This window comes from Aegilops tauschii, chromosome 4 (genome assembly GCF_002575655.3).
Source record: "Aegilops tauschii subsp. strangulata cultivar AL8/78 chromosome 4, Aet v6.0, whole genome shotgun sequence".
Classification (NCBI taxonomy): Eukaryota; Viridiplantae; Streptophyta; class Magnoliopsida; order Poales; family Poaceae; genus Aegilops; species Aegilops tauschii.
Genome location: NC_053038.3, coordinates 522,830,546 through 522,850,681, shown reverse-complemented (window position 1 = coordinate 522,850,681; position 20,136 = coordinate 522,830,546). Strand labels below are relative to the sequence as shown.

The window sequence follows — 20,136 nt, the reverse complement described above, 5'->3', positions numbered from 1 at the left end:
AAGTTCGGGAATTTTCCCAGACTAAATCCTCAATATTTTCCTCCCACAATGATCGATGTTGAGGTTTCATGATCCTGGTCAACATGATAGCCTGGGAAAAGGAACTTATAAAGAAATTATTTTTTCCAGAAGATGTTTCTTACGTTAAAAAAAAATATAACATATCTCTCCGCGTACCTTTATTTATAAAATCGTATGGCCGAATTGTCTTGTTTGCCGTAAATCTTTGCCATCATAAAGGCTTTATAAAATGGGACAAACACTCCTCAGCTACTTGTCGAGGAGGTTGAAGTCGATGGTCGGTCAACAAAGTTTTGAACAATGCGGATTCGAGCTTTAATGATGTAAAGTACTTGAATACATAGAATCATTACACATAAATTGCGAGTAAAGTCAATTTATTGCAGCCCATCTTTTAAAGAGTCGAGGGCACAATCTTGCTGAGCAACCGAGCAGCTGACATAACGCTCTCATAATTACCTATTGGCATTGATTTCCAATCTATTAAGCCCCTTGGGGCTGACCTTAGCAAACTCGGCTTTTGCTAACTCTAGCTCCTTTAAGAGATATTTATTCTCTTTCCGAGAAGTCTGTGTTAAACACAATAAAATTTTCTATCAAGCGGATATCGATCCTTAATTTGGCCACCGTGCCCACATTAAGGCTGGGGGGCTACTGGGCTTCGCGTTTGTCACTTAAAAGCCATTAACGGGTTACATCGATCCCCTGATCTGGTGTTGGCACTCGACCAGTGGCTCGGGGGCTACTGCATTGACGATTCAATGCAGACAATTTACAAAGTGCAAAAAGTTTCTAAGGAGATTACGATCCTTGGGTTCGTCGGTCGCACCCAACTTGAGTCTCGAGGACTATGCACACCACGTTTCCGTTCTTATGTATGCTACCGAGCTAGGAATTGATTCTCAGGCCGATTTCTCAAATCGACCCGAGTCTCAGGGGCTATTGGGATCAGCAGTTTCATATTTTCCTTCAGGTGCATCTCGGATTTTAGGCCGACACACACTTTAAGGGCTACCGGGTATACACTTGTGATGCCCCCGATTCAAACATACACTAATCATACACGCAAACGTGTACGATCAAGATCAGGGACTCACGAAAAGATATCACAACACAACTCTAGACACAAATAAAACTCATACAAGCTCCATATTACAAGCCAGGGGCCTCGAGGGCTCGAATACATAGCTCGATACACAAGAGTCAGCGGAAGCCACAATATCTGAGTACAGGCATAAGTTAAACAAGGATGCCTTAAGAAGGCAAACACAAACATCAACGATCGAAGAGGCAAGGCATCCTGCGTGGGACCTCCTAACTACTCCTGGTCATCGGTGGTCTCCACGTAGTAGCAGGCACCCTCCAGGTAGTAGTAGCCGTCGGCGGTGGCATCTGGCTCCTGGGATCCACCATCTGGTTGCAACAACCAGAAAGAAGAAAGAAGGGGGAGGGGGAGCAAAGCAACCGTGAGTACTCATCCAAAGTACTCGCAAGCATCAGATCTATACTAAATATGCATTGGTATCAAATGGAAGGGTTGTATCTGTGGACTGAACTGCAGAATGCCAGAATAGAGGGGAAGGCCTAACCTATCAAAGACTAGCATCTTCAAGCAGCTCCAAGCATCTTGCAGCATGTAGAAGAGTAAAGAATAGCAGTTTATAATTAACAAGCATGTTGTAGTATTAAAGCCCAGAGATCCTTCCTTGACTCCCTACGAGAAAGCAATCCCGGGGCCACATATCTCAAGTATCCATTTCTAGTTGTAAAAGATCAGGATATAAGTCTGAACGTCTGTTACCGTGGACACGGCTATTAATAGACAATCTTCCCTGCAGGGGTGCACCACGTTTTCCAACACGCTTGATTACTCTGGCCGGACACACTTTTCTGGGTCAATGCCTGGCCTCGAAAAATCAACACGTCGTAGCCCTACCTAGGCTCAGCAGAGAGGTCCCTGCCAGTCTACATCCTAAGCACTCCGGGGTCTGGGCCCATCGCCCGTTGCACTCCGGGTCGTTGTGCGCAAGGGGATACTAGCACCACCTCTGCCTGGATGGCGCGATCCGTCCCGGCCACAATGCTGAACTGGACGTCTGACAAAGCTTCGGCTCATACTACGATGCTGAGGCCCATAACTATTCTCGCGTGGTGGTTAGTGCGTAAAGGCCAGAGGCCAACTCAGAACAAATACCCAAACCATAGTGTATTATTAGCTTGCGCAGACGAGCAGAGACTCACGATAATGTGACCCCGTCGCCCCGTCTCGAGGAAATACGGCAAGGGCTAGCCCAGCCCACTCGGGGGCGGCCTGCCTGCCCGGTCGTGCCTCCTAACCATCTTGCGGGTGCTCTCCGGGCCCGCCCTACTTTCCCAAAGGTCTCAAGTAAAGTCAAGGTAACCATGTGTCCAAACATTAAGGGGAAAACCCGAGTAATCACCCTCAGTGGGTTCCACTCGATATAATCGTCAAGGTGAAGGTGGAGGAACCACCGTCGAGGTTCACACTTGAGGGGTTGCACGACAGAGTCGTATCGGAAGTGGTTAAGGAGGAATCACCCTCGATGACCACGACCGAATAGCTACACTACAGAGATCTCATCAGGAGTGATGTATGAGGTACCACCCTCGGCACTCGATGGTAACTCTGTAGAGTCGAGCAACAAAAGGGGCATGATGTGATGTGAGGTGTCAGGCTCTGGTCGTCGATCACGTTGATCGAGTCGTCGATGAAGAAGGAGGGGCAACATGGACAAGGTGGGCGTCACTGATGGATCACTAACCAACCTATACTAAGCAGTTTAGGAAAAGCAGGTAAGGTACAACAGCAGGTTACAAAAGTAGGCTATGCATCAGAATAGGAGCAATCAATTACGGTAGCAAAATCTAATGCAAGCATGAGAGAATGGAATGGGCGATATCGGGATGATCAAAGGGGGGCTTGCCTGGAAGCTCCGTTGAAAGGGAATAAGGGTCATCGATGACGTAGTCAATCACATGGGCATCAACATCGGTCTCGGGGTCTACCGGAGAAGAAGAGGGGGAAGAAACAGTTAATACAGAGCAAACAAGTGCAATACTAAGCATCACAAGACAATAAGCGACGCTAGGGGTGAACTAACGCAAGGCTACACGATACCGGAGAAGGGGGAGAACATCCGGGAAAGTTTTCCCGAAGTTTGGCATTTTCGAACAAACGAACCGAAGGGGGAAGGTTGCATGGTCGCTATGCTAGGGACGTGTGACAGAGGAATGAAGGGTATATCCGGATTCGTCTCGTCGTTCTGAGCAACTTTCATGTACAAAGTATTTTAATCCGAGTTACGATTTATTTTATATTTTTTCAAAGTTTTAGCAATATTCTGAAAATCCCTGAAATTTTGGTAAGTCCAAGAATTCAACAGTTTTTAAACATCACTTAGCTGTTTTCAAAAGGCTACAACTATTGTTCTGTACATCCTATAAATTAGTGCCTTATATCAAATCTGAGCACTTTGCTGTGATCTATCTGACAGTATCAAGTCCATCTACGTTAGTGTCCATTTGCTTACTCAAATCCTTGTCTAAAAAGTGCTACTGCAGTATTTCTGATCTCTGTTTTTCAATTAACAGAACATAGCCTTTTGTAAAATTCATAGGATTTAATCCGTGCCTCAAATGGATTTGCTCCAATGGGATAAAATGGAGTTTGTCAAGTGTACTTTCTGTCCATATAATTTTTATTCATGTTAACATTTGTTTAGTTGTCGTTTAGGGGCTGTACAGAGGGCCAGTCAACATAATAGCAGTAAAGCTAGCTAGCGCTACAGTAACTGAAAGTTACTGTAGCTTCAGCAATACAGGCAGAGCAGCAGTAGTGCAGCGAGCAGCAGAGCAGCGGCAGTCGGAGGCGGGCGCGGCCAGGCACGACGGGCAGCAGCAACGGCAGTAGCAGTGGAGCGCGGCAGCGGGCGACGATGGGCCGCGGTGCGAGCGGAAGCAGGCAACAGCAGCGGGACGAACAGCAGCAGCAGCAGACGCAGCGGCGGGAGCGCAGCAGCATGTGGCTGCATGCACGCGCGTGTGGGCACGGGGATGGGCAGGACCTGCCGCGCGCTCGAGGTCGGGTGCAGCCATGGGTGTGCGGAGCACGCAGGGCGTCGACAGGCAGCGGCGGCCGGAGTTGGGCGAGCGCGGGATCGGCTCTACGGGCGCTAATACGATGAGCTGATGGCATGGGCGACATCGGGGTGATGCCCTGAGCACATCCGAGTGTTTGCCCGGCTTCGAGAAGAACGGCAGCAGCAGCGACCTTGACAGTAGCGGCGGCGAGGTTCGGCAACGGTGGGGGAAACGGAGCTACGGGCGCGCGCGGAAACGGGAAGAGAGGGGAGGTGCTCGAGCTGACAGTGAGGGTGGCGGCGAGGTCGAAGGGGCCGGAGGTTGCCGGGATGGTGCAGATTGAACGGCGTCATCCGACGGCCGTGGCGGAGGAAGAAGACGCGTGCGTCGTCGATGCAGTGCCTACGCCCCGATCTGCTGGTGTAGTCGATGAAGGTGACGACGGCGCGCCTCCTGGACACGATGGTTCGGCGCAGAGAGGCATATGGCCGCGGGATCGACGCGACGACGGCGACGCTGCGCTCGGTTTTGTGCGAGAAGAGGAAAACGAGCGAGGGAGGGAGGGGATTTCGAGACTAGGGTTCGTCAGGGGGGTCGGGGGCTCGGCCTAATACTCCAAAGGGACCGGGGGATGGCCGGCACGCGCCATGGCGCGGCCATGTTCCTGTAGCTGGAGGTGGAAGGAAAGGTGAGGTGGGTTGGGCTGGCTATTTTTGCTAGATGGGCCAAGGTGCATAGTGTCACTAGAGCCCACTAACATAGTAGTAGGTAGGCCTTTTCCCTTTTCCCTTTTCTGTTTTATTTAAGTTTCCAAATTGTTTTAGCTTTGTATAACATATGGTTAGTACCTAAATTAGTAATACTAAGTATACCATTACCACATTAACCTTTACTCCTAAATAAAATAGCTTAATAATTTTTATAAATTTAAAAGCATTTAATAATGTTTCCAGCCACTGCTTTAAATACTTAGGAGAAATTAAACACTTTCGGAAAAAAAGTTGGTTCACCACCACAATTAGCTATGGAATATTTGCCACACTTTAAACATTTTAGTTTGCATGTTTGAGAAATTAGAATTTTTGACTTTAGTTTGAATTTGAATTTGAATTAAGATTTGGATCAAGCGAGGATTGGCAACAGTAATGTGATGACAAAGCACCATTAGCAGAGGATTACTGTAGCTTAACTATCCGGGCATCACAACACCTCGGCAGAGAATAAATTGCACCAATCAAGAAAAAAATATCCACAAAAAATCAGCCCAAGACCAAGGTGGTGCACAACCTCTGATGCAGTCCGGCATAAAGCTCGGATACAAGTGGCTGGCTCCATAGAGGGCATTTCCGACATTAAGCTCGGTTGAACTCCTTCAACTTTTTCGAACCAAGGTGATCTATGACACCTCGGATGTAGGTTGGCTTTGGAGCTCGGCTGCAAAAAGACACCTCAGATACAGTCTGGCGTTGGAGCTTGGATGCAGTCCAGCATTGGAGCTCGTCTGCCAAAAGACACCTCGGATATAGTCCAGCGGTGGAGCTTGGATGCAGTCCGGCGTTGGACCTCGCTGCAAGACGACACCTCGGATGCAGTCTGGCGTTGGAGCTTGGATACAGTCCGGCGTTGGAACTAGGATGCGAGAGGACACCGCCGCGCGGGAAACACTTCAAACCCGTGGTGTGGCGTAAAAAATAACAAGGCATTAATAAAGGTTGAAGACTTAAAGGGCTCCTCGGATGCGCGACTTCTGAACACTTCGGTTTAGCTCGGCAATCCGCAAGATCGAAGATGGAAAGGTTTGTTGGACCAGTTTTCAAGACCGGCTACCGAAGATGAAAAACAGTTCGGAATAATCGAGGAGCATCCGTAACGTGAAGACCGGTTCAGGGGGCTACTGACGGTGTCCTGGACTAGCAGGTACACTACGTCTTCTCTCGACCAGGTGGATCGGGCCAAGGACCCCCCCCCCCCCATGGCGGTTCTCTCATGGGCCACTTCAGGCAGCCCGCGCCGCATACAAGGGAGATTCCACAAGACTTGGCGCCCAAGACGAGGAGTCCTCTAAATCCTAGGCCTCTGGTACATTATAAATCGAGGCCAGGCTAGTCAATAGATCATCTCATATTCATTAGAACAATCTCGTGGTAGATACATGTACTCTGTACTACACACCATGAGAATACAATCAAAAGCCATGTGGTGAGGTTAGATTCGTGTCGTCTCCTTTGGGATGTAAGGTTAGGGTTTCTCGTCATGTGGTGAGATTTGGTGTCAGTTACTTTAGACCAATGTAATGGTTCAACAGTGACGACTGCGGATCTAGGCCAGTTGTCCTTAGGGACATGTACATGAAGACTTTCTGGCTGTCATTGACAAGGCCAAGTCAGCTCCGGTGGAGGAGTGGCGATAGCGGCACGTCGATGGCTCGCTCTGGCGGCACTAGTGGTTGTTCTATAGTCTTGAAATTTCGATGTAATATTCATTATGTTTCATATACTTTCGGGGAACTCTCGCAAAGAAAAAAAGTAGTCTAGTCCGGCACGGACTTGTAGTCTAAACCGAGTCGGTCATGTATTGGTAGGTTACATATATAGTAGCTATTATAAATACGAGAGTATATTTTCGACTACTCGGTGCACCTACACCCTCCACGAACCGAAAGACTACAAAACAAAATCAAAAGTCTGAAATTTGGGGACATCAAACATGGTCAAAAGTTTTAGCTGCTTGCAAAATTTTGTCCACCAAAAACAATCGAGAAGCCCTCATAAAAAAAATACAAAATCAGTGTTCCAAGCTTTTTGCACCTTTGAGTAGTGATTTTTTATTTGTGAAGACTCCTAGAATGTTATTTGCTCACGAAATTTTGCAAGAAGCTAAAACTTTTGGTCTTGTTTGATGTCAAAAAATTCAAAAAATTTCTATTCTGTTTTGTATTTTTTCTGGGTTCACTTTTCATCCAAGTGCACCTACACCCCGGAGCAGCGAGACCTTTCTCAGTCGTAAAACCCTGCCGGATCGGTGACCTCCATCACCCTCGCGATCTCCTCCAAGTACCCTTCGACCTCATAAAAATCATTCTCTGCGACGGCGTGGCTATGGTCAGTCTGGCGGAAGGAAACCACCGTCGACAGTGTATTCTGTGGCTTCTCCGGTTCTCCTCCGGCTCCGGCGCGGCTCGTGCAGCATTCCATTGCCCCTGGAACTGCTGGTTGTGCATGGTGGCCTCGTAGAAGTTGTTGCTGTTTACTGCGTCCATCTGGCTGACATACTGCTGGGGCTGCTGCTCGGGGATGCACGGGGCGGTGGATGCCGGAGCCTGCAGGCAGTTCGTGTACTCGTCGTCGGCCTCCGAGGACTCGAAGCTCCCCGTGTTGGAGTCAAGTCGGCAACGGATGGCGCGGGCTCCGTCCTCCATGTCTGCTGCTTCCGGTAGGTCACTAGTAGAAAAAGAGTCAAATGTCAAGCACATTAATGCCGGTTTGCTTTTGAGCCGGCATTAATGTGTGCATTAGTGCCGGTTCCAACGGCTAGCCAGCCGCTTTCATTAGTACCGGTTCATGGCCGACCTTTAGCACCGGTTCGTGCCACGGACCGGTACTAAATTGAGGGGTGGCAGGATGTTGTCAGTCCGGGGCCCCTCCAGCACCTTTAGTACCGGTTCATGGCACGAACCGGTGCTAAAGGTCGTCCTACATAAACCCTTCGTCCACCCGAGCTCGCTCTGTTCTTCCCCTTTCCCCTCTCCTCTCTGTTCTTCCCCTCTTCCTGTCGAGCTTATCACACATTTTGCCCACAATTTGTCAAGATTTGAAGACCCCCATCCATTCAAATGATCACAAAGGTTAGCAACTTTGTCCTTTCATCTCTCATTGCTAGATTAGCTCTTGCAATGCTTTGTATAGTGATTAATTTATGAGTTTAGTAATTTGGTAGAAAATATATGTGCTAGTATTTGATTTATATGCAATTTGTGGTCAAAAATAACACTTAGTTTACATATGTAGGTGTGGTTTACTTAGTGCCTTCTAAATCTCCGTCGTAACCACAGTCGATCGCCCGCACCGTTCCTTCGCCGGCACCACCTTGTGGTGAGCCTCTTGTTCATGAATGTTTTACATTACCAAATTGATGTTTGTGTGATTTGGATATATAGTTACTCGTATAATTATCTTACCCGTACGTTGTTTGTTATACATAGTGCCATGGTTTTGATATCCGTCCCCGTCGGCCCTCGTCCTTGTTATGATTCAGATGTGGTATATTCTCTTTTAAAACTAGTTGTTGCATTTCGTGTTTATGACAAATTATGCCCATCAAGTTGACATAGATATTTTTGTCTAGGAGGTTTGTGAACCGGAAATTCCAACCGACCCTATTGTCGAGAGGTTAAATTTAGTTGAAAGAGAAAACGAGTATTTGAAGGAAAAATTGAAAAGAATTGAGGGGGAGAAGATGGAATTGGAGTTGCATGTTGCCGATGTCGTCGATGATCACAAGATCAAGATGGAGAAAATGCGCTTGAAGATTAGAAAGATTAGAAAATATGCCATTGATAGTGAGGCTTGGTATCATTGTGCTGTTGGATCAATTGTTACCTTAGTTGCGATCTTGATCGCATTTGTTGTTGCATTTAAATTCTTTAGTTAGAGAGTTATTTGTTTGTTGCATTTAAGTCTTGTATGAACTTTATGTATGTACTTGTATTAATTTGGTCTATTCGGTGTTGTGTAATGAAGATGAGCCGACAATGGATGTACGATGACCGATGCTCTCCCGAGTTCATTAATGGCGTGCAAACTTTTCTGCTTGCGGCTGAGGCAAACAAGCGGGCGGATGGTTTTATGCCTTGTCCATGTTTAGTCTGTAAGAATGATCACAATTACTCTACGTCAAGAACCATTCACGTCCACCTGTTTAAGTCTGGTTTCATGCCCCACTGTAGTGTTTGGACCAAGCACGGAGAAAGAGGGGTTATGATGGAAGACAATGAAGAAGAAGAGGACGACGACAGCTATCCTGGCCATGGGTTCCTTGAATACGATGATGCAACAATGGGGGAAGAAGCTGAGCTGGCAATGCGGGAAGAAGCTGAAGACGAGGCATGAGATGAGCCCGCTGATGATCTAGGTCGGGCCATTGCCGATGCAAAGAGAAACTGCGCAAGTGATTTGGAGAAGAAGAAGTTGCAGCGCATGTTAGAGGATCACAAGAAATTGTTGTACCCGAATTGCGAAGCTGACAAGAAAAAGTTGGGCACCACACTGGAATTGCTGCAATGGAAGGCAGAGAATGGTGTATCTGACAAGGGATTTGGAAAGTTGCTGGTAATGATAAAGAATATGCTTCCAAATGACAACGAATTGCCCGAGAGTACGTACGAAGCAAAGAAGGCTGTCTGCCCTCTAGGGTTAGAGGTGCAGAAGATACATGCATGCCCTAATGACTACATCCTCTACCGCGGTGAGTACGAGGATTTGAACGCTTGCCCGGTATGCAGTGCAATGCGCTATAAGATCAGGCGCGATGACCCTGGTGATGTCGAGGGCGAGCGCCCCAGGAAGAAGATTCCTGCCAAGGTGATGTGGTATGCTCCTATAATACCACGGTTGAAATGTTTGTTCCAAAACAAAGAGCATGCCAAGGCGATGCGATGGCACAGAGAAGACCGTAAGAAAGACGGAAAGTTGAGAGTACTAGCTGACGGGTCGCAGTGGACAAAAATTGAGAGAAAGTACGGGAAGGAGTTTGCAGATGACGCAAGGAACATATGGTTTGGTCTAAGCGCAGATGGCATTAATCCTTTTGGGGAGCAGAGCAGGAACCATAGCACCTGGCCTGTGACTCTATGTTTGTATAACCTTCCTCCTTGGTTGTGCATGAAGCGGAAGTTCATTATGATGCCAGTGCTCATCCAAGGCCCTAAGCAACCCGGCAACGACATTGATGTGTACCTAAGGCCATTAGTTGAAGAACTCTTACAGCTGTGGAATGGAACAGGTGTACATGCGTGGGATGAGCACATGGGGGAAGAATTTGACCTAAAGGCCTTGCTGTTCGTGACCATCAATGATTGGCTTGCTCTCAGTAACCTTTCAGGACCGACAAACAAGGGTTACCGCGCATGCACGCACTATTTGGATGATACCGACAGTATATATTTGGACAATTGTACGAAGAATGTGTACCTGGGACATCGTCGATTTCTTCCGAGCAGGCATCCCGTAAGAAAGAAAGGCAAGCATTTCAAAGGTGAGGTGGATCACCGGACGAAGCCTCGCCACCGTACTGGTGCTGATGTACATGATATGGTCAAGGATTTGAAGGTAGTCTTTGGAAAGGGTCCTGGCGGACAACCTGTTCCGAATGACGCTGACGGACGCGCACCCATGTGGAAGAAGAAATTTATATTTTGGGACCTGCCCTATTGGAAAGATCTAGAGGTCCGCTCTGCAATCGACGTGATGCACGTGACAAAGAATCTTTGCGTGACCCTGCTTGGCTTCTTGGGCGTGTATGGGAAGACAAAAGATACACCCGAGGCACGGGAGGACCAGCAACGTATGCATGGAAAAGACGGCATACATCAGGGTCATGCCAGCTACGCTCTTACCAAAGAAGAGAAGCAAATCTTCTTTGAATGCCTGCTCAGTATTAAGTTACCGTCTGGCTTCTCGTCGAATATAAAGTGAATAATAAACATGGCAGAGAAAAAGTTCCAGAACCTAAAGTCTCATGACTGCCACGTGATTATGACGCAACTGCTTCCGGTTGCATTGAGGGGGCTTCTACCGGATAACGTTCGATTAGCCATTGTGAAGCTATGTGCATTCCTCAATGCAATCTCTCAGAAGGTAATCGATCCAGAAATCATACCAAGGTTAGAGAATGATTTGGTGCAATGTCTTGTCAGTTTCGAGTTGGTGTTCCCACCATCCTTCTTCAACATCATGACGCACGTCCTAGTTCACCTATGCGAAGAGATTAACGTTTTGGGTCCTGTATTTCTACATAATATGTTCCCCTTTGAGAGGTTCATGGGAGTCTTAAAGAAATATGTTCATAACCGTGCTAGGCCAGAAGGAAGCATCTCCAAGGGCCATGAAAATGAGGAGGTCATTGAGTTTTGTATTGACTTTATTGCTGACCTTAAGCCGATTGGTGTTCCTGAATCGCGGCATAAGGGCAGACTGGATGGAAAAGGCACGCTAGGAGGGAATCAAAAAATATGTATGGACGGACATTCTCTCACTGAAGCACATTACACAGTTATACAGAATTCCGCCTTGGTGGCTCCGTATATGGACGAACACAAGAATTTTCTACGCTCCAAACACCCGGAGCGGTCTGATGACTGGATTACACGTGAACAAACCAGGAGTTTCGCCGGCTGGTTGCAGACACGTACCATGCATGACGCCTCTATTGAAGATGACCTGTACTCGCTGTCCGATTTACCATCTTCGAATATAATGACTTTGAAAGGGTACGAGATAAATGGTAATACATTTTACACGATCGCCCAAGACAAGAAGAGCACCAACCAAAACAGTGGTGTCCACTTTGATGCAACAACCAAGACGGGAAAGGAAACATATTATGGTTACATAGAGGAGATATGGGAACTTGACTATGGACGTGGTTTGAAGGTCCCTTTGTTTCGGTGCAAATGGGTCAATATGACACGATATGGGGTAACGGAAGACCCGCAGTATGGAATGACAACAGTGGATCTCAACAATCTTGCGTATGCAGACGAACCATTCGTCCTAGCTAATGATGTGGCACAGGTTTTCTATGTGAAGGATATGTCTACCAAGCCGGGAAAAAGAAAAGATAAGGAAGCGAATGCATCATACGATGAGTCAAAGCGCCACATAATTCTTTCTGGGAAGAGAAACATCGTGGGAGTGGATGACAAGACAGACATGTCAGAAGATTATGAAAAGTTTGATGAAATTGCTCCATTCACAGTGAATATTGACCCGAGCATCCAGTTAAATGATGAAGATTTTCCATGGCTACGGCGCAAAGGGACATACGCGAAGAAAAAGTTTCACAACCGAAGATCTGGGATGTGATCGGCTTCACTATCATCACTTTCTTCTGTGTTTCACACCCAGGAGAGAATCTCTATAATAGTTAGGGTAGTTATGTGTTTTGGCATTTGAAACGCGAAGAAATTTTATGTGCAAACAAATTCTTTCATGCATTTACTAATTTTTTCAGCTAAATGACCCTGAAATTGAAAAGTATTTCAAATGAACTCAGAAGAGGTTGAAAGTTGGCATGGTATCATAATTTCACCCACATAGCATGTGCAAAAAAGTAGAGAGGGTTACCGCAAAAACTGGATGCACTTCGTGTATAAAATGGACAATCTCTTTCGAAGTATCAGGGTTTCGGACGAAAACTCATCCGTTACAAAGGCATTTCATTTTTTAAATAACCTAAGCATTACCAAATTGAATATAATGATAAAACACACTAATATTAAACATAAGAAAAAAGAATCACCGAAAATCTATTTTCAAAGTTAAGTTATTCACAAACTAGTGATTCACACAAATTTCAAATAATTCAAAATGTAAACTATTCAAATTTGTAAACTACCGGCACTAATAGAAAGTTTGTAATTTTTTGTACCTAAAGCAAAAATATTCACAAAGAAACTCTAAATACAGCAAAAAAACAACTCAAAAATAAATAAAACAAAAATAAATAAAGCAAAAATAAATAAAGAAAAAAAATAAGAAAATAAAAAAGCCCGCCTACTGCGCCACAGCGGCCTGCATACGACTAGAAACCCGACCTGTTGTTGGGCCAGGATGCAGGCCCGCAAAGGCCCAATAGGCCCACAGGGCAGCATAGAACAGGTAGGCCCACAAGGCCTGCAATAGAGAGGAGCTCGAGACAGCTGCCGCAGCGGGGCTTATAAGCAGGTGCGGGCGCCCTTCGGCTAGCGAGGTGGGACTAAACTTGCCCGCACCGCACCTGCCCCACCGCATCCCTTTAGTACCGGGTCGTGGCTCCAACCGGTACTAAAGGGGGTGCCGTCACGCCATCCCCGTCGACTCCGCGCCGCCCCCGTCCTCGTCGCGCCGTCCACGTCGCCGGCCCGTCCCCATCCCCGCACTGGCCCGCGTCCCCGTCCCCGCACCGGCCCGCGTCGCCGTCGCCTCGACCTCGCCCGCGTTGTGAGCCTCTGTCCCCCTCTCCTCTCCCTCCAATCGAAGCCGCCGCGCGCGCCGCCGGCACCGTCGCCTTGGCTCGCCGTCGCCGTCGCCTGCACACACAACACATACACACACACACACACACACCATACACACACACACATACACAATTTTTGTTTTGTTTTTAGTTTTTAGTTTTTCTGTTATTAGTTATTAGTTTTTTCAGTTTTTTCTGTATTAATGTTATAGAAATGTTAGTTATATAGAAATGTTAGTTATATATAGAAATGTTAGTTTTTTTCTGTATTAATGTTATAGAAATGTTTGTTATATAGAAATGTTAAAGAAAAATTAGTTATACAATTTTAGTTATAGAAATGTTAGAAATGCTAGTTTTAGATATGGTCGATGTTTTTTTAGTTTATTATATTTTTAGTTGTAAAATTTAGAATTTGCATATAAGAAATCACAATCCAATCATTTAAAAAATGTTACTTTACTTTTGCGGCATATAGTATTTGTTGTCGACGATGCCCGGCCCGCATCCTCGTCGTCGACCCGTTCGCGACGACGTCCTGCTTCAGAGGACCCATGTCCGGGATTGGGCTCCGCCGGGCTGGCACTGGGAGGTGCTACTTGGAGGGGCGTGACGCTTGGTGAGGAACCCGGCCTCGGGTCCCGTCGTCGACCCTGATCTCCTTTGGTGGCGTTTGCGTGGGCCACATTCGGTGCAGAGGGAGCCGGCCCCGCCGGAGGTGGTGCGTCGTCGTGTCAGGGAGGAGAACGAGCACGTCCATCGCTACATGGCTGCTATGGACGTCAGGTTCTCCAATACCTGGCAGGTTCTTTGGGCAGATGACCGGAGATATGATCCTGTGATGGTTCCTTGTCTTTGGGTGTCCACCGCCCGCGCCCCAGGAACCGCGAGTGGCCTAGATTCTTCTATAGTATTCGATCTTTATTAGCTACCTAGCTAGTGATGTATTCGAGATTATATATTATTCGAGACGATGTATTCGAGATTATATATTATTCGAGACGATGCATATTATATACTATATGATTCAGTTTTTCCTTATTGATTGCATCCATGCATTGTAATTTGAATACTAAATTATTTTATATTTCTTCGGTATTAGTTAAATGAAAGCTATGGCGGACAATACCGCCAGAGAGGGAGAAGAGGCCCTGTTCGAGATCATACGCAGCCCTAGCAGGCCAGATGATCTGAATGAAGCAAATGACGGCTCCCAATATCTGAACAATACCGGGGAGGGTGATGATAAGATATTCGATCTCGACGACCGAGCTGATGAAGTCATGAACTATGATTATGATTATGATGACGCAGACAATGATTATGATGACGAATACAATGTTGATCTTGAAATAACAAAGACTACCGGCGAGGTATATTTATATAAGCAGGCATCTAGTGATCAACACATGTTTTTTTATTTGAAGATATATTAACGAATCGATCTTTCTTCTTTCAGCCCTCCGGATCGAGCAAATCTGCTTCTACAGACAACAGGACAAAGCGCGGCCCGGGCAAAAAGTTGAAGGAGGGTGTAAAGTACAACATCGATTCCATCAAAGCTAGTGGCGAACCCCTCACGCCTAAGAACATTGCGAACAAGTTCGTTTGTCAGTGCGGAGTTCTTGTGAAGGACCAACTCCCGATCTCCATTGAAGAATGGAAAGAGCCAAAAACTAAATGCCCAGATGTTACTTGGGTCGACGACAGAGCAAAACAAAAGCTTTGGGAATCTCTGATGGAACATTTCACCCTACCAGATTATTTCACTGATGCAGATGTGCAGAAAGTCAAGGACGCTGCTCTTAAGAAGATGGCAATTGCATTCAACACCCACAAGAAAACTGTATGGGCCAACTACCTCGCTGCAGAAAGGAAGACTCCAGAATTCAAGGGAACACTGGAGAAGCAAAGAGAACACTGGCCCGCTTTCGTGAAATTCAAGGAATCAGAATTATCTAAGGAACGGTCGAGAAAAAACAAGGCCAATGCCGCAAAAAAGACGCAGTTCCATAGGCTGGTTCCAGGTGGCTACGCGGTGGCAATGCCTAAGTGGGATAAGTCTGAGCAAGAGATGGAGGATGCAGGGGTCACTCCGGTTACTAGGAGCTGGCCCCCCAGGTGCAGAACTTGGTTCTATGCGCATGGGGGGGCGTTGGACCCGAAGACAGGCCTGGTTTCGAAGAAGGCAAGTCTAAAAGGAGCAGAACAAAAGTTACTTGACGCAATAGAAGATGCTCGAAAGGGTGTGTCCACGCCCAACAAAGAGAACGACGAGCTTACGCGCGCCCTGGGAAATCCTGAACACCCGGGAAGAACATGAGGCAAGGGCGTTATTCCCTGGTATGAGGGCTTTTCGGAATGGAACGACGACTACAGGACCCGTGCAAGAAAGAAGATGGAGGAGGAGAAGAAGAGGAAGCTGGAGGAGGAGCAGAGGAAGCAGGACGCGGAACGCCTTCAAGGCCTAGAAGCAAGGCACGCGGACTTGGCACTCAAATTCCAGCAGCAGCAGATTGACTCACTTAGCCAGGAAAGGGGGTCTCAGTAGCGGCAGCAACAAGCGGATGATCATCCAGCATTGGATAGCACCGTCCCATCCATGCCGAGAAGCAGCGTTGGTTCCGCCCCGGGCGATGCACTGCTGGATACATACCCTGTGGATGACATCATAGAGAACACTAATTGTGAGCTACACTTCAAAATGAAGAACATATCCATGAAGGTGGCGGACGCTGTTGCTTTTACAAATACCCCCGAAGCAACCTTCCATTGCGCCCCTATTCCAGAGGGCTATGCTTGTGTCTTGGTTGATGAGGTGGTGGACCCATATTCGGGGGTAGATCTTGACATTCCTGGAGGTGATGACGAGCACACACTGGGAGAGGCCATACATCGTATATCCTATGGAGAAAGGATTGCATCATCTTTCGAAGTCCACCAACACCGCGTCTGCCGACTCCTCCTCGAAGTCCGCCACCGTGTCAGCAGACTCCCGCTCCTCCAAGTCCACGAACGCGTGAGCAGACTCCTGCTTCAAGTCCGGCACAGCGTCAGGCCACTCCTCCTGTTTCAAGTCTGACACCGTGTCAGGCCATACCTCCTGCTTCAAGTCCGGCACAGCGTCAGGCCACACCTCCTACTTCAAGTCCGACACCGTGTCAGGCCACACCTCCTGCTTCAAGTCCGGCACAGCGTCAGGCCACTCCTCCTGCTCCAACTAAGCCACGTCAGCCGTCTCCGCCGCCTAAGCAATCGTAGAAGAGACACGCCGCAGCTATGGTGCGTAGCGGTACGAGTCGAGGTAGTACAGAAAGTACAGGCGGAGACAACGATATAAATATGGTCCAGCAGTCTCGCTCCTCTTCCTCAAAGGCCTTACGACATGACCGAGGAGCAAAACGATGCAATAGTGCGGGCCAAAGTGGACGCTCATTTTCGACCGAAACCGGCAACGCCGTCGAGGGAGAAAGTGCCTGAGGAAAATATTGACCACTTCATTCGTATGGCTAGACCACCAGCTCCCAAGCCTGTTGACTCAGACTATGAGTGCCAAATCAGGAAGGCACATCGAGCACGACTACAGAAAGAAGCGAGCTTGAGCTCGAGCCAACAAGCAGCTGTCAAAAAATGCGGGAAAACCGTTCCCCAGCTGGGAGAACAGGCGGCGCAATCGACCCCCCCCCCCCCCGCTTGTTGTGCCAACAACACATGAGAGTACGCGCGCCCAATATTATTGTGGGCAAACCGTTTACGTTTCCGAGCTGGGCGATGTGGTAATAACCGAGGAGGATATAATGCAGGCTGAAATGCTCAAGATCATTGTTGGAAAACTCCTCGAGATCGAGCCCATGTCTCCGCTTAGAGAGGAGGAAATAAAACGGAAATATGTCCGGGGCCAACCTTTGGTCGAGCCCGAGGAGGTCAAGAACCTCCCAATGAGAATGTATGAATTGCATGATTGGTACATGAAAATTACCAAGATTTCCAATCGAGAGTCCCTCATGGTGCAAGTCGAGGAAGATCATTACTTCAATAAGAAAGCTCTGTCCGTTGAGTATTCAGAACTATTTCAGTTATTCAATCAAGATGCACTCGACAAATCTATCGTCAGTTGCTATTGTCTGTAAGTGATTTCTTTCTGTAATTTAAGTCTCAAGCTAGCTCTAGTGCTCATTGATTGATCATTAATTACCTGTAATTATATATCCTCACGATATATTCTTTTCTGTGGTATTATGCAGGATGAAGATGTATGAAATGAAAAAAGGTGGACACTATGGCATTGGGTTCATTGACCCAAATACCGTTAATGAATACACATGGAAATTGGAATGGTGTAGACAAGATGTAGAGAAATGCATGCTAGAGTTCTTGAAGCGCCTCAATAGCAATGAAGATATACTACTTCCTTACAACTTCGAGTGAGTCACACTGTCTTGTACTACAAATTCTTTTTTTGCTTACTAGCTAGATGTTAATAAGTGTATAGGGTTTAGGGTTATAGTTGATTAGTGTTATGCACATGTCCGCTTAATTTATACATGCAAACGTATGCGCATGCAGCTTCCACTGGATCTTGTTAGACATTAAAGTTGACGAAGGAAAAGTTGAAGTACTGGACTCACTACTTAAAAAAGATAGTGACTACAGCATCGTGAAGGGGATAGTCAACAGGTAATTTCAATCATTATTAACTATATCTCAGCCTATTTAGTTCGTCATTTCCTGATATGAACTATTTTTAATAACCCCTTTATTAATTTTCTTTGCCGGCGGGCAGGGCTTGGGCAAAATACATCAAGGTGACTCTAGAAAAATGGCGACAAAAGCTATGTTAGTATTGACCAAGGTAAGTAATTAAGTAGTACTAGCTAGCTAGCTACCATCTCTTTAATTCTTGTTTCAATACCATTAATTAATTAACATGCTTGATTAATTATTATCTGATTAAATTCTATTCTCGTAAAGGCCCTGAAGCAAACGCCGGGGACTGAAGTGTGTGCATACTACGTTTGCGAGAACATTCGCATGATGGCGTCCGAAAGGAGCAGATCTGATAGACAGGACTGGGTATGTTTGCCAGAACACCATTCACAAATCATACATGATTGTCGATATCTAGTCACACAACTAATACACATGCATATTGATCTTCTTCTTAACAGTTCAAAGAGGTGCGGGACCAGCTCCTAGCAGAGAAGCGCATACGAGCATTTCAAGAGGAAATAGCGGGATTTTTGCTCGACCAGGTCATAGATCCCAAAGGAGAATACTATTACCCGCTACCGCCCCATGAACCACTTGTCATCGTGCTCCGAAGGCACCAAGGCAACATGTAGGAGAAATTGTATATATATACATGTGTATGTGTGAATAATTAATGGTGGTTGTGAGACATTCGATTATATATATATATATATATATATATATATGATCGGTTCTACGAGAAAATCTATTTATATATATGCATAACGTGTACAATATGTAGTATCGTAAAATACCAACAAACAAAAAAAAATTAAATGAAAAATACAAAATTAATGGGAAAATAAAAATTAAAACCAAAACCCCCCAAACATTTAGTACCGGTTGGTGCTACCAACCGGTACTAATGGTCTACCAGCACCCGGGCCTGGCTCGTGCCACGTGGTGGCACTTTAGCGCCGGTTCGTGCCGAACCGGTTGTAAAGGGGGTCTTTAGTCTCCACTCTTTAGTGCTGGTTGCAGAACCGGCACTAAAGGCCCTTACGAACCGGCGCTAAAGCCTGGTTCTGCACTAGTGGGTGATGGTCCTCCTGAAGATCCTGCAGATGGTCCACACCTCCTGCATTTTCAGGTCGTATGCGCACACGTTAGAGTGTCAATGTTACACTTACAGCACATCACACGTGCCCCGGACCGTGACCTTGTGTGGAATGGAATGCACGCGTGGACCACTTACGGCTTCCTGCACGCTTGGGGAGGCGTCTTGGTCATGTAAAGCAAATGCACTTGATCACACACGGGAGAGGAGCTTACTGGGGAGATCCCATGAGTCATGTTTGTAGATGTCCATCTCCCGGATGACCTCGATGCTGAGCGACTTCCCGGCCACCTTCCGCCGGAGGTAGAAGGTGACGAGTTCCTCGTCGGTGGGGTGGAACCGGTATACCGGCAGCACCACGTCGTCCTCTTCCTCCTCGTCTCCAGAGCCGCCGAGCACCACCTTCTCGTCGCTGATCAACATCTCCATCTCCATGGCGCTCATCTCCGCCTTGGCTACTGTTGGCGTAGGTCCAGACTCATCTGGGCCGACTACTTTCCGGCCCTACACAGCTGCAATCTGATTTGATTGATTACAGGAGCAAAGTACAACTATTTATAAGAGAAAGGTGTGCCTGCTGCTCCCGGGTGTAGGTGCACTTGGATAAACAGTAAATTCAGAATAAAAAAATACGTAACAAAATAAATAAATAAATCTGAATTCGACGACACGCTAGAACTGATGCTGTCAAATGAGGAACTGACATGCAGGACCCGCACCACAGGGAAGTGAGGCCTAGTCAGCAGAGCTTCGCTGGCAGAGCTTTCTTTTTTCTCTTTTGATTTCTCTTGAATCTGATCTACTTAATGTGTAAAGCATGTGCGTTTGTAAACATAGTATGAGGTGTGTGTGTGTGTAACATAGTAAGAGTGATATATAAATATGTGTCCCAGGCGTCTGTTTAATTCCATGACCATCAGTCATGTGTGACCATTCTTGTCACTTGTTCTGGTCACTCAGATATGCACATGTAACTTAATGTTACTGATTCAACA

General features: G+C 46.7%; 1 pseudogene; it reads right to left on the bottom strand.

The window, feature by feature from the left end:
* Positions 1 to 7,118: 7,118 nt before the first annotated feature.
* Positions 7,119 to 19,576, bottom strand: LOC141022073 (uncharacterized; annotated as a pseudogene).
* Between the last annotated feature and the right edge of the window lie 560 nt (positions 19,577 to 20,136).